Source organism: Staurois parvus, unplaced genomic scaffold, assembly GCF_062004578.1.
Source record: "Staurois parvus isolate SC_StPar_1 unplaced genomic scaffold, SC_StPar_1.0 ptg000530l, whole genome shotgun sequence".
In the NCBI taxonomy this organism is placed as follows: domain Eukaryota; kingdom Metazoa; phylum Chordata; class Amphibia; order Anura; family Ranidae; genus Staurois; species Staurois parvus.
Window position 1 is genome coordinate 11,170,050 of NW_028318326.1, and position 14,063 is coordinate 11,184,112.

Here is a 14,063-nt window from a genome sequence, read left to right on the forward strand (position 1 = left end):
GCTGCAATGAAATTTCAGCAAAATGGATTAGCTTGCTGTATCATTTTTTCACTTTGAATATTGGGTTGTCTTTGAATTCAGTGCTCTGTAGGTTGATAAATTTCATTTTCATCAAATGATGGGGCATTTTTACGTTCCTAACACATTACCCAGTCCATATCGGCATAGATATCCAGCATATTTTTCCCCATTGAGATCTGCTGTGTTTTCAAAGTGTTCCTTTAATTTTTTTGAGCAGTGTATACACACACACACATATATATATCTCACATCACCTCTACCAAAAGCAAGTGGTAATGGTCAGCAGTAAAATAGTTTAGTGTAGACTGAATGGATTTCTCTACAGAGCTATTATTAGCATCAGAGACTGATCCAGGGAATTATTCTTGCTGACATTGATGGGGTGAAGAACGAATACCTGTTCCTTCAGCAATGCTAAATTGGCAGCTACCATACTGGGGTTTTGGTTCACCTTCTTCTGGATCAACAGTCCTAAGACAATGTTCATTTTACGCTGGCCACACACATCCAAATTTCATGCTTGACCTGTTAGATGAACAAAATTTACCAACAATGGCGCAGTGTTAAACTCTACTTCATTGTATAGAATGTGAACAGATTGGCTAGGTTTGCCCACACTACATAGATGTTGGTAAATGTAGTTAAATGCACCTACAATAGAGACTTGTATGAAGCGTAAATCATCCAAACTTAACTGAATCTTGAATTTTTCTTGACTATGGAGCTATGCAACAGTTTCATGATGGGAACCAGTGCTGAATCTTTTCTATTATGTGCAGATTGGACTGCATGAGATCCCTAATGGATCTGGGAGAGTTAGAGACTCTATAGAGCACATTACAAGCTTTTATCTCTCCTGGACTGTTTTAGTTGATACACAAAGGACACACTTTGGCAGGGAATGGAGTAGTTTGTGTGCCATGGTGTCATCTGGCAACTTCCAATTTTATTGGCATATAGTGTTCCACATTGCTCTACTGGATTTATTTTAGCCCTGTGGTAGTGTACCTTGTAACATACATTGGTGAATAAAGATAACATATAATTACCTCATTACTTTCAGAGACTACACATTATTATGCAGACCGTCGCAGAGATCACCCATCTGGCTTCATATGAAATATTATTTTAATCTGTTAGACCCTGCATGGTTTTAGAACTACCTGGAAAGGTGTATTTTAAATGATAGAGACAGAATGTCAACCAAAAATCCCAAAAAAAAAACACAATACAAATGTTATAAATTGAGTTGCAGTTCAGTGAGTAAAATAAGTATTTGATCCCCAAGCAAAACATGACTTGGTACTTGGTGGATAAACCCCTGCTGGCAAGCACAGAGGTAAGACATTTTTTGTAGTTGGTTACCAGGTTTGCATACATCTCAGGAGGGATTTTGGTCCACTCTTCTTTACAGATCTTCTCTAAATCCTAAAAGGTTTCTTGGCTGTTGTTTGGCAACTCGAAGTTTCAGCTCCATCCATACATTTTCTATAGGATTAAGGTCTGGAGACTAGCTAGGCCACTCCATGACCTTAATGTGCTTCTTCTTAAGCCACTCCTTTGTTGCCTTGATGGTATGTTTTGGGTCATTGTCATGCTGGAAGACCCATCCATGACCCATCTTCAGTGTTCTGGCTGAGGGAAGAAGGTTCTCATCCAAGATTTTACAACACATGGCCCTGTACATTGGCCCCTCAATGCATCAAAGTCGGCCTGTACCTTTAACAGAGAAACGGCCCCAAAGCATGTTTCCACCTTCGTGCTTGACTGTAGGGATAGAAACATAAAAACATAGAAAAGTGACGGCAGAAAAAGACCAAGTGGTCCATCGAGTCTGCTTGTTTTTTGTTTTGTTAAAGTGTTACTAAACCTACAACAGTAAAATCAGTCTGTATATGCAGTAAAGCATGCTCGTTATACTCACAGTGAAATCCAAGGGATTAATCCTCTGCATTGTGTAAAAAGTATGTTTGATCCGGTCTTCTCTGATCCTCCCAAGACATTGTGTGGAGACACTGCACATGCTCAGTTTGGTGTGTATTGCTAGGCAGGATTTTTTTTTTTCTTGGGAGAGGACATGTGATCAGCACAGGGCCAATCAGCACTGCCCAGACAGTGGTCAGGAGTTATATATTCTCCTAAAGAAAACTCCTCCTACAAACTTTAACCAGTTCTCTGCTGAACACTGACAGGTGTCACAAGACTGCTCTAACTGCTGATGAGAAAAGGTATTTAGCAGTTTATATTTACTAAAATAATTACATTTCCATGTTCTGTGTACTGTTGAAGACCAGATATGCAGGGTCCTGGGTTTAGTAACACTTGAACTTTTTTGTCTGAGTATAGATCTATGCTTGTCCCAAGCATGTTTGAAGCCATTTACGGTTGACTGGCTCACTACCTCTGCTGGAACTTTACTCCAAGCATCAACTATTCTTTCAGTAAAATAGTACTTTGAGATTAGTTTTGAACTTTCCTCCAGTTAGTTTAAGGTCATGTCCTAGTGTTCTTGATTTTGGTTTCATGTTGAAAATACTACCCTTCTGAACCTTATTCACCACCTTGATGTATTTAAAGTTTTCAATCATGCTCCCCTTTCCCTCCTTTCCTCTAGACCGGGTGTCGGCAACCCGCGGCTCCGGAGCCGCATGCGGCTCTTTTTCACCTTTCCTGCGGCTCCGGAGCACACTGCCCACCAGGTGACAGGCAATAGGGTCGGCAAGCCGCGGCTCTTTTAATGTAGATCTTCTGTGTGCCGGGCGCCCGCTGGCAAACATTGGCTGTCAGGATGTAGGCGGGGCAGCCCGGATGTAGGCGGGGCAGCGTGACGAACTCCTCTCCTCTCACAGTCCGCCCTGAAGACCAGAACGGCGCGGGAACCCAGCGAGAGGAACGCGCGGAGCAAAGGTAAGTGAATTCACACAATATGGGGAATGAATTACTATGGGGGATGAATTACTATAGGGGGGATGAATTACTATAGGGGGGATGAATTACTACGGGGGATGAATTACTATAGGGGGGATGAATTACTATATGGGGGATGAATTACTATAGGGGGGATGAATTACTATATGGGGGATGAATTACTATAGGGGGGAAGAATTACTATATGAGGGATGAATTACTATATGGGGGATGAATTACTATGGGGTATGAATTACTATAGGGGGGATGAATTACTATAGGGGGGATGAATTACTATAGGGGGGATGAATTACTATATGGGGGATGAATTACTATAGGGGGGATGAATTACTATATGGGGGATGAATTACTATAGGGGGGATGAATTACTATAGGGGGGATGAATTACTATGGGGGATGAATTACTATATGGGGGATGAATTACTATATGGGGGATGAATTACTATGGGGGATGAATTACTATATGAGGGATGAATTACTATATGGGGGATGAATTACTATATGGGGGATGAATTACTATATGGGGGATGAATTACTATATGGGGGATGAATTACTATATGGGGGATGTATTTTCAGTTTTAAAAATGTTTCTCTCAAAATAAATTTCAATCGTGGTTTTGGCGAGATTTGGCTCAGTCGAAAAAAAAGGTTGCCCACCACTGACCTAAGGCTATGATTGTGATTATGACGATACACTGTGGCCCTGATCAACCCTTTGCTTACTGGGCCCTTAAACCCCCTTCATGACCAGAGCGTTTTTTGCAATATATGCAGTGTCGGATTTGTTTTAAATGTTGCAATGGTTTTGCGGCTCCCAGTCTTTTTTTCCCTCTCGGAAATGGGTCCAAGTGGCTCTTTATGTCTTAAAGGTTGCAGACCCCTGCTCTAGACTGAACATGTTAAGTTCCTGAAGTCACTCTTGATATGTTTTATCCCTCAGACCTTTCACCATTTTTGTTAACAGTCTCTGGACTCTATTTACGGATGGTGTTCTTAGTTACATGTGCCTTCTTGAGGAGGAGGACCTTGCAGGCACTGCAGAATTTCAATACATGGCGGCGTATTGTGTTGCCAATGGTTCTTTTGGTGACTGTGCTCCCAACTGCTTTGAAACCATCATCACAAGCTCCTCCCATGTAGTTCTGGACTGATCCCTCACTTTTCTCACGATCATCCTTGCCCCATGAGGTGAAATTTTGCATGAAGCTCCAGACCGAGGGTGATTGATGGTTATTTTGAATTTCTTTCATTTGCAAGTGATTGCTCCAACAGTTTTCTCCTTCTCACCAAGCTTCTTGCTGATGGTCCTGTAACACATTCCAGCCTTGTGCAGGTCTACAATCTTGTCCTTGACGTCCTTTGGTCTTGCCCAGGAAAGAGATTCTGTGGACAGGTCTCTTTTATACACATGAGTTGTCGTTAGGAGCACCTGTTTAATTTGACACAACTAATCTGTGTACCACATGAGCACATAGTCTGTGGGAGCCAGAATTATTATTGGTTGGTAGGTGATCAAATACTTATTTTACTCACTGAACTGCAACTCAGTTTATAATTGTGTCATGTGATTTTTCTGGATTTTTAGTTGATATTCTGTCTCTATCATTTAAAATACACCTATGATAAAAATTAGAGACCCTTCATTGATGGTATAGCATGATGGATAATATCTGCCTGTATTTTTCAGCATTGAGGACACCCTTGATCCTGACCAACTCTCCAACACTCATTGCAGAAATGCAGCCCCAAACTTGCAAGGAACCTCCACCATGCTTTGCTGTTGCCTGAACACTCTCATTATTGTACAGCTCTCCAGCCCTTTAGTGAACAAATTACCTTTGCGATGGCAAAATATTTCAAATTTTGACTCATCAGTCCAGAACACCTGCTACCATTCTTCTGCACCCCATTTCCTATGTTTTTGTGCATAGTTAAGTCACATAGCTTTTTTTCCATATCCTATGCAAGAAAACATAGGAACCGGGGTGCAGAAAACCAGTAGCAGGTGTTCTGGACTGAAAATTTTTAAATATTTGGCTGTAGCAAAGGCAATTTGTTCGTGAAGGACTGAAGAGTAGTACAATGATGTCTGCAGGCAACAGTGAAGCTTGGTGGACATTCCTTGCAAGTTTGGGTCTGCATTTCTGCAAATGATGTTGGAGATTTGGTCAGGATCAATGGCATCCTCAATGCTGAGAAATACAGGCAGATACTTATCCATTATGCCATACCTTCAGGGAGGTGTGTGACTGGCCCCATACTTATTCTGCAGAAGGACATTGACCTCAAACATGCAGCCAATGTCATTAAGAACTACCTTCAGTGTAAACAAGAACAAGGAGTCCTGGAAGGGATGGTTTGGCTCCCACAGAGCCCTGATCTCAACATCCTGGAGTTTGTCTGGGATTTCATGAAGAGACAGAAGGATTTGAGGCAGCCTACACCCACAGAAGTTCTGTGGTTAGTTCTCCAACATGTTTTGAACAACCTACCTGCCGCGTTCCTTCAAAAACTGTGTGCAAGTGAACCTAGAAGAATTGATGCTGCTTTAAAGGCAAAGGGTGGTCACACCAAATATTGATTTTATAATAATTTACTTTCGATTTTAATTGCTAGAAAAACTAACACTGCTATTTCTGAAAGAATTAATAGCATGTTTTTACAACTACCTATAACCTTTGCACAGTACTGTGTATAAACACACAACTGGCTCTAAAAAGATTGCACTAAGATGTCATACCTCTGAGCACACTGGGTTTTGTACTGTGCAGAGCAAATCCATTTGTGTTGCATTACACCTTTCCCCTGATAGCTTATGTTTGTGTATGCTTACCCAGCTTTACTATGCCTTTAAAAAGAAAGCTTTATTATTTATAGGTATAAAATGTAAAAAGTGACCGGGTCAGTATGAATAATTTTATCTATTTGCTGTTTACACTTTAAATGCACCTGTTCCCAGATTATGGACATTATGTTGAAATTCCTAAACAGTAAGGACTTGTTGACCCTGTGGAAACCCTTGCATTACACATGATTGCAGGGCATTTGCAGCACAGCCTTGTTCACTTGAATAGGTTGCAATCGACAGCAGTACTTCTCAGCAAATGTGACATGGGGTATCACTTTTGCAGTGGCATGTGTACAACCCTGTCTGGTCTGCAGCTTAAGATGGGCAGTAAAACTTAGGCTCAGCTTTAGGTCAAAGGGGGGCACAGGTAGTACATTTTCTGTTTTGTGGCAAAAAGTAGGTACTTCTTTTTTAACTCTCTATATAAATGATATACGTATGCCCTTTGATTCAAATGAAGTGGGAATTTTAATGGCATGTCCACTTTAAGGAGGGACTACGAATTACATTTCTACAAATACAGATGATACATTTAAAATAGATGCATTAAAAATCAAATTGTGGAACAGAAAACAAGTTATGAAAAGTCAAATAAAAACTGGAAGCAGTTATAGTAATCATTCAAGATGTATAAAATGTATAGGTATAGTCATACAGAGGCAGACCAAAGAAAATGTGTTTATCAATCTTTCCAGATGCTCTTTCAAAAATTCTTCAAAATAACAATGAATGAGTGTTTTAATGCAAGACCATCATATCCTAGCTTTTAAAATTATGTATTCACCCTCTAGGTATTTTTGCATCTACATTTTCCTTTTCTTCAGTTAAAGTGCAGCGCATAATAGATGTAAAATAAGGATGAGGGGGAGAAGGAGAAAAAAAAAACAAAAAAAAAAAAACTTTGCATGAACTTCCAAGCTGTTAAGACCCCAAGTGTCACGTCAATGTATCAATGAATATTCATTGCCGTTTCCTAAGTGGTTAACTCCATGCTTTTTTTGACAGCAGATCTAAGGTTACATGCGGAATAGTAAAAATGGCAGCAAAGTAGCGGTTGCCTTAAGGAATGACAAACCTCTTGTCAATAGATGCTAAAGCCTGGTTTAATGAACCGATGAATTTTTACTTTGAGATAACATCAAAATTGTGATGTATTTTGGCGAGATGGAAGGTAAAACAGCTCTGGAAATTAGGCTGCAGACGGCAATAACACTATAGAGCAAAATTCCAGTTGTCTGAATAATATTTTGCTGCAGAGCAGGTTAATCAAAGTTAAATCATCTGTGAAATGGGTGCCTTTTGTTAAGCTCAAGGTGTCTTCATATCAAGGTTTTTCGAGCAAGATTTCATTTAAGATTTTGGGCATGCCCGATGGAGGGGAGGGGGGTGGGGAGACTGCTATGCACAAACAAGGGCATTAAGATATGTATATTTAGAGCACGTCAGTATGTCAGAGAAAGATGCAGGCAGGCAATCCCGCGGATAACCTATTCTTTATGCATGACGAATACAGGCACTCTGCATGCTCCAAGTCGGAATTTAGATTAATTCTGTAAAACAAAAGCTTAATGGGAAAATTGAGCTCAATTAACAAGAGCCTTCTATTAAAATAAAGAATAAATGACAAGAAGTGGCGGGATACAAAGATAATGTCATACAGGGGAACTAATGGGTGATCAGAAAAACTGTAGTGGCAAGGGTTACTTGCATTATCTCTGTCGTTCAGTATAGAGGTTGCATAGAAATATACAATATTAAATATACTTACACTGATTTATTAAACCCTTTGTTTAATTATTAAGGAAGAACTTCAGGAAGATAATGCCAAGAATTTTGGGAGAAATAAGTGTAATATGTAAGGCCTTTGTGGAATCCTTTACAAGCCATAGGGTTTTAAATGCTTCTTCCTGCTGCCTGCCATGTTACAGGTCCCTGTTCTCTTCAGTATCTGAATTGATGAAGTCTCTGGGGATTTTAGGACATCCCAGTATGCTGAAAGGCAAAGGTCATGGACCAAAAGAACGCAAAGACAATGAGAGCACAGCAAGAAGAATAAAGTGTTAAAAGCATCTCATCTCCTGAAGGATGCCACAGAGATTTCTCCCTACCCCTCCATAAGCTCCTCCCTACTTCAGATCCTCACATTCTCCTTCCTAAATGTTTCCCCATTGGGTTTGTTATATCTCAATATTTTAAAAATCTGACCCCAGCAGGGCCTAAATATTGCCAAGGTGGAGAATTACAGCTAAAACCTTCTCGGGTGACTAAAAAAGCCTGTATTTTGAAATTGGTAGACATAACTTTGTCTGTACTTGCTATGTATGTGTTTCCATGAAGTTTATTGTCTGTGAAAGTTCATCTCTTTGCCCTGTACAGTAGTCAATATAAAAAAAAAGAATGTATTATTATATCAAAAAAAAAAAGAAAAGGATGCCACAGAGGTAAGTTTAGTCTAAAGTGACACTAAATGATAACCTTATTATAAAAAAAAATAAAAAAATCCATACACATCCACTACTGATTGGCCCTGATTGTAGATGATTGTGTTTTACTGTGTTTTTCTGCCTCCTTGTAATGTCCTCCGGGAGCTAATGAAACCTCTTTTTTTCTTCCTCATTTCTGTATGTTTGGAGTAAGCAGTGCATGTTAGTTGCGGTCATGTGCATTGCTCCATGCAAAGTACACATTACATAGTCCATCTCGGGAGCAAGCAAAACAGGGTGGCTGTTCCAACATACAGTGCGTCCGTGATGAATGAGTAAGAAAATATATATATTTTTTTTTTCTTATTTTAACAAAGAAATGAAGGGTATATCATTTTCATTATAGGTGTATTTTATATGACAGAGACAGAATATTAGCCAGAAATCTAGAAAAAAACATGATACAAATGTTATAAATTGAGCTGCAGTTTGGTGTGTAAAATAAATATTTGATCTCAAAGCAAAACATGACTTAGTACTTGGTAGAGAAACCCTTGTTGGAAAGCTTAGAGATAAAACGTTTCTTGTAGTTGGTTACCAGGTTTGCACACATCTCAGGAGGGATTTTGGCCCACTCTTCTTTACAGATCTTCTCTAGATCCTTAAGGGTTCTTGGCTGTCGCTTGGCAACTCAAAGTTTCAGCTCCCTCCATAAACTTTCTATAGGATTAAGATCTGGAGACTGGCTAGGCCACTCCATGACCTTAATGTGCTTCTTTTTGAACCACTCCTTCATTGCCTTGGAAGTATGTTTTGGGCCATTGTCATGCTGGAAGACCCATCTTCAGTGTTCTGGCAGACGGAAGAAGGATCTCATCCAGGATTTTACAACACATGACCCCATCCATTGGCCCCTCAATGCGGAAAAGACAGCCTGGACCTTTAGTAGAGAAACAGCCCTAAAGCACAGTGTTTCCATGCTTAACTGTAGGGATGGTGTTCTTAAGGTCATAGTCAGCATTTTTTTCCCTCCAAACATGGTGAGTCAAGTTAATGCCAAAGAGCTCAATTGTGGTCTCATATGACCACAACACTTTCTCCCAATCCTTCTCTGAATCATTTAGATGTTCAGTGGCAAGCTTCAGACAGGCCTGTACATGTGCCTTCTTGAGGAGGGGGACCTTGCGGGTGCTGCAGAATTTCAATCCATGACGGCGTATTGTGTTACCAATGGTTTGTTTGGCGACTGTGGTCCCAACTTCCTTGAGATTATTCAGAAGCTCTTCTTTGTGTAGTTCTCCCTCTTTTCTTATGATCATCCTTACCACATGAGGCGAAATCTTGCATGGAACTACAACTCAATTTATAACATTTGAATCGTGTTTTTTTTCTGGATTTTTGGTTGATATTCTGTCTATATTATTTAAAATACACCTATGATAAAAAAAATTATAGACCCTTCCTTCATTTCTTGTAAGTGGGAAAACTTACAAAATCTGCAGGGGATTAAATAATGATTTTCCTCACTGAATATACACTATATTGCCAAAAGTTTTGGGACGCCTGCCTTTACACGTACAATGGCATCGCAGTCTTAGTCCACAGGGTTCAATATTGAGTTGGCCCACCCTTTGAAGCTATAACAGCTTAAACCCTTCTAGGAAGGCTGTCCACAAGGTTTAGGAGTGTGTCTATGGGAATGTTTGACCATTCTTACAAAAACGCATTTGTGAGGTCATGCACTGATGTCGGTCAAGAAGGCCTGGCTCGCAGTCTCCACTCTAATTCATCCCAAAGGTGATCTATCGGGTTGAGGTCAGGACTCTATGCAGACCAATCTAGTTCATCCACCCCAAACTCACTCATCCATGTCTTTATGGACCTTGCTTTGTGCACTGGTGCGCAGTCATGTTGTAATACGAAGAGGACATCCCTAAACTGTTCTCACAAAGCTGGGTGCATGAAATTGTCCAAAATGTCTTGGTATGCTGATGTCTTAAGAGTTTCCTTCACTAAGGAACTAAGGGGCAAAGCTCAACCCTGAAAAATAACCTCACACCATAAGCCCCCCTCCACCAAACTTTACACTTGGCACAATGCAGGCAAGTACCATTCTTTGGGCAACCGCCAAACCCAGACACGTCCATTGAATTGCCAGACAGAGAAGCATGATCTGTCACTCCAGAAAACACGTCTCCACTGCTCTAAAGTCCAGTGGTGGCATGCTTTACACCACTGCATCAGGCACTTTGCGTTGCACTTGGTGATGTAAGGCTTGGATGCAGCTGCTCGCCCATGAAAACCCATTCCATGAAGCTCTCTAAGCACTGTTGTCCCAATCTGAAGGCCACACCACGTTTGCGGGTCTTTAGCTACTGACTCTGCAGACATTTGGCAACTTCTGCATACTGTGTACTTTAGCATGCGCTGCCCCCGCTCTGTCATTATAGGTGACCTACTACTTCGTTCTTGAGTTGCTGTTGTTCCAAGTTGCTTCCACTTTGTTATAATACTACTAACAGTTGACTGTGGAAAATTTAGTAGCAAGGAAATTTCATGGATGGAATTATTGCACAGGTTGCAACCTATCTTGGTACCACTCTGGAATTCACTGAGCTCCTGAGAGCAACCCATTCTTTCACAAATGCTTGTAGAAGTAGTCTGCACGCCTAGGTGCTTGATTGTATACACCTGTGGCCATGGAGGTGATTGGAACACCTAAATACAATGATTTGAAGGGGTGTCCCAATACTTTTGGCAATATAGTGTATATATTTTTTATATATTTTAAACCAATTGTCCAAAGCTTTAGAAGCTTTATCTTCCTGAAGTTTGTCCCATGGCATAAATCCACTTTTCTGACAAATATAATACTACAAGAAGGCTCAGTCTATCAAACACCTATTTGCATTAAATCTTGGTGTGGCTGTTCGTTTCAGCTCTCAGTGAAAATACTGGTTGTTATGGCAAATAAGACTTGTTATAGCTCAGGAAAATTAGTCTATTCTTTATTTTGAAATAGTGATAGCAACTTTAGCCAATTATACCTGCACAGGATTAAAGTGTTACTAAACCCGGGACCCTGCGTTCATGATATCTGGTCTCCCACAGTATACAGAACATGGAAATGCAATTATTTTAGTAAATATAAACTGCTAAATACTTTTCTCATCAGCAGTACATAGCAGTCTTGTGACTTCTATCTATGTTTGGCTGAGCACTGGTTAAAGCTTGTAGTAGACATTTTCATTCTACTCTGACTGTTATGAGGACAATGCTGATTGGCCCTGTGTTGATCACATGCACCCTCTAAATTAAAAAAAAAATCTCTAGCAATACAACCTAAACTTAGCATAAGCAGAGTGACTCCTAGAGCTCTGTACTATCAGCAGATGGATTGGGTACAGTAGAAGAAGGGGAGGATCAGAGATGACAGAATCAACCTGCCTTTTTATACAATGCAGAGGATTAACCTCTTAGGTTCCACAGTGAGTATAACAAACATGCTTCACTGCATATACAGACTGATTGTACTGTTGTAGGTTAACACTTTAAGTATGTAAAGTGTGAAAATGTCACTTTATTTACAAAAAAAAATAGTACTGCAGAGGCCCTGGAAACAGAGAAAAGAGACTTAGCACTGGTTCAAGTGGCAGCTGTGCCAAGTATAACAGACTCAGTTGTAATTTATGGACATCATAGCCATAAGCCTTACTTTTGTCATGACAATGGTTGTGATGGTGCAAACAACTTTCTAAAGCTCCTCATTCCAATCGCCTCTCTCATTTAGAAGGGGACTTCTAGTAAAAGGATTAGAGTTGACGGTATATGAACATCCTAGTCAGATTTATGAAAATTAAAAAAAAAAACTAAGTACTGCTAAGGGTCTGGCAGTAGCAGATGACTAAGTTTAATACGCAATAAGCCATTATATTCTCTAGAACAGGGGTGTCAAACTCCATTTCATCGTGGGCCGTATCAGCATTATGGTTGCCCTCAAAGGGCTGGTTGTATCTGTAGGACTAGATGTCCAGAGCACCCCACCATCCATTACATTAAATGTCAAGAATTCCACGCCCTCCCTAACATCACCATGCATGCCCTTTGGGGGCAGAGCTGGAAAGCAGAAAGTGGAGGAGGACCAGAGGAGGAGTGGAGTCAGTTACCAGAGTCTGATGAATGCTGAGATCAGGGTAGGCAGAGATGAGGGGGTGCTGTAGCTGCACTGAGAAGTGCAGATTTTGCAGAGGAGTTCCACTCTCCTCTCTGCTGTTGACTGCTGAGACAAGGTGGGGGCGGAGACAAGGGCCACACGAAATGGCCTGGGGGGCCGGATTCGGCCTGCAGGCCTTGTGTTTGACACCTGTGCTCTAGAACATCAAGCTGGCAGAGACCCTGGTCAGATCATGGCACTGGAGGTCCCAACATTTGATTTAAGCCAGGGTTTGTTATCTGGTCACAGTCCAGTGCTCTATTATATCATGCTTAACTGCATTTAATTTAGTAATTGATAAGAACTCCTCAGAAAATATTAAAATAATTAATTATTACATTTCAGTAAAGGCTGAAATAAGTACAATAGATGGAGACCACTACTTATTAGTTTAAAGATATGTAAATAGGTATGCTTGTGTCAGCTGATCATCTGATATATTCTCATAAGAAAACGTCAGGGGTTGGTTGGGAACACCAAGTAGTTAACTTTGTTGCCTCCCACCCCTTTGTTGAGGTCCGTCCATTGGTTTGGGATCTGTAGCCATCTATAGATAAAACGACTGCCTGCTATTAGGTCAAGGTGTGTATTTGGTAATGTTGAAAATAGAGCAAAGGTTTCTACAAGTTTCTTTACTTTGAGGTTTGCTGTATTAAAGGATAAGTTTACCTTTGCAAAAAAAAAATAAATGCACATCTTTTTGCAGGCAAAAAAAAATGTGCATTCATTATTTTACTAGGAGCCTAGAAAGCATTGTAGTCATGATCAGAAGATTGCGGCTGCCATGCAGGACTGTATATCTGTGTGCTTGTACCTCATACAAGAAGGCAGATATACGCAGACAGGAAGAAAGAATGAACTACCACAGCGCTCAACAGTACCGTGGTAGTTAATTGACAACTACAAGCCGACAGCCACAAAGGTTGTAGGGACTTGTAGTTTTTCATTCACAGAATTCTGTGAATGATGCGGCTGGGTGGGTGGAGCCCCGTATGGTCAAGTCTTTTTTGAACTGTGCCAGCAGACACGGGGAGAAGGGCAGCTGCAGCTCTAACATGTTATGTTACACCTTGAATACGGGTGTAACATGTTAGAAAAGGTGAACCTATGCTTTAAATAAGTTACCTACACCTAAATGCATGAACGTTTGACAGCTGTAAGCCTCCTTCACATATAAGAAAACAATGTTCTTGAGCAAGCCCTAATCACTCACTGCCATTTTCTGAAAGCCAAGCTGAAGTTGTGGTTATTTACCATGATCACAAATGCCTTCCATTACTGCGCACTGTTCTTTTATAGCCTTTATATTTATATTGTGTTTGTTCTCTTTGTACATTTTCAGGTTTTTACTTGTAACTGCAAGTCATTTTAGAATCCCGCTGAGAGATGAGCATTATATAAATAAACATTATTATTACTATGCTCAAACAGTGAATAAATAAAAGGGATTTTGTGCCCAGCTCTACACTGCAGCGCACAGCTGTAGTCTAACCCCTTTACAGACTTATTCACGGAGTATGGGGTAGACACATTTCTACAGTGCCTACACTAATCTGAAACTCCCTTCCCGATCTCTCAGAAGATGATTTCAGGTGCCTGTCACACAGTTATTTACAGATGCATCTAAGA

The 14,063-nt window shown here is 40.5% G+C and overlaps 1 protein-coding gene across 6 annotated transcripts in view; it reads right to left on the reverse strand.

The window, feature by feature from the left end:
- DYNC1I2 (dynein cytoplasmic 1 intermediate chain 2) overlaps nt 1-14,063 on the reverse strand; it is a 155,803-nt gene that overhangs the window by 63,845 nt on the left and 77,895 nt on the right. The window lies entirely within an intron of this gene.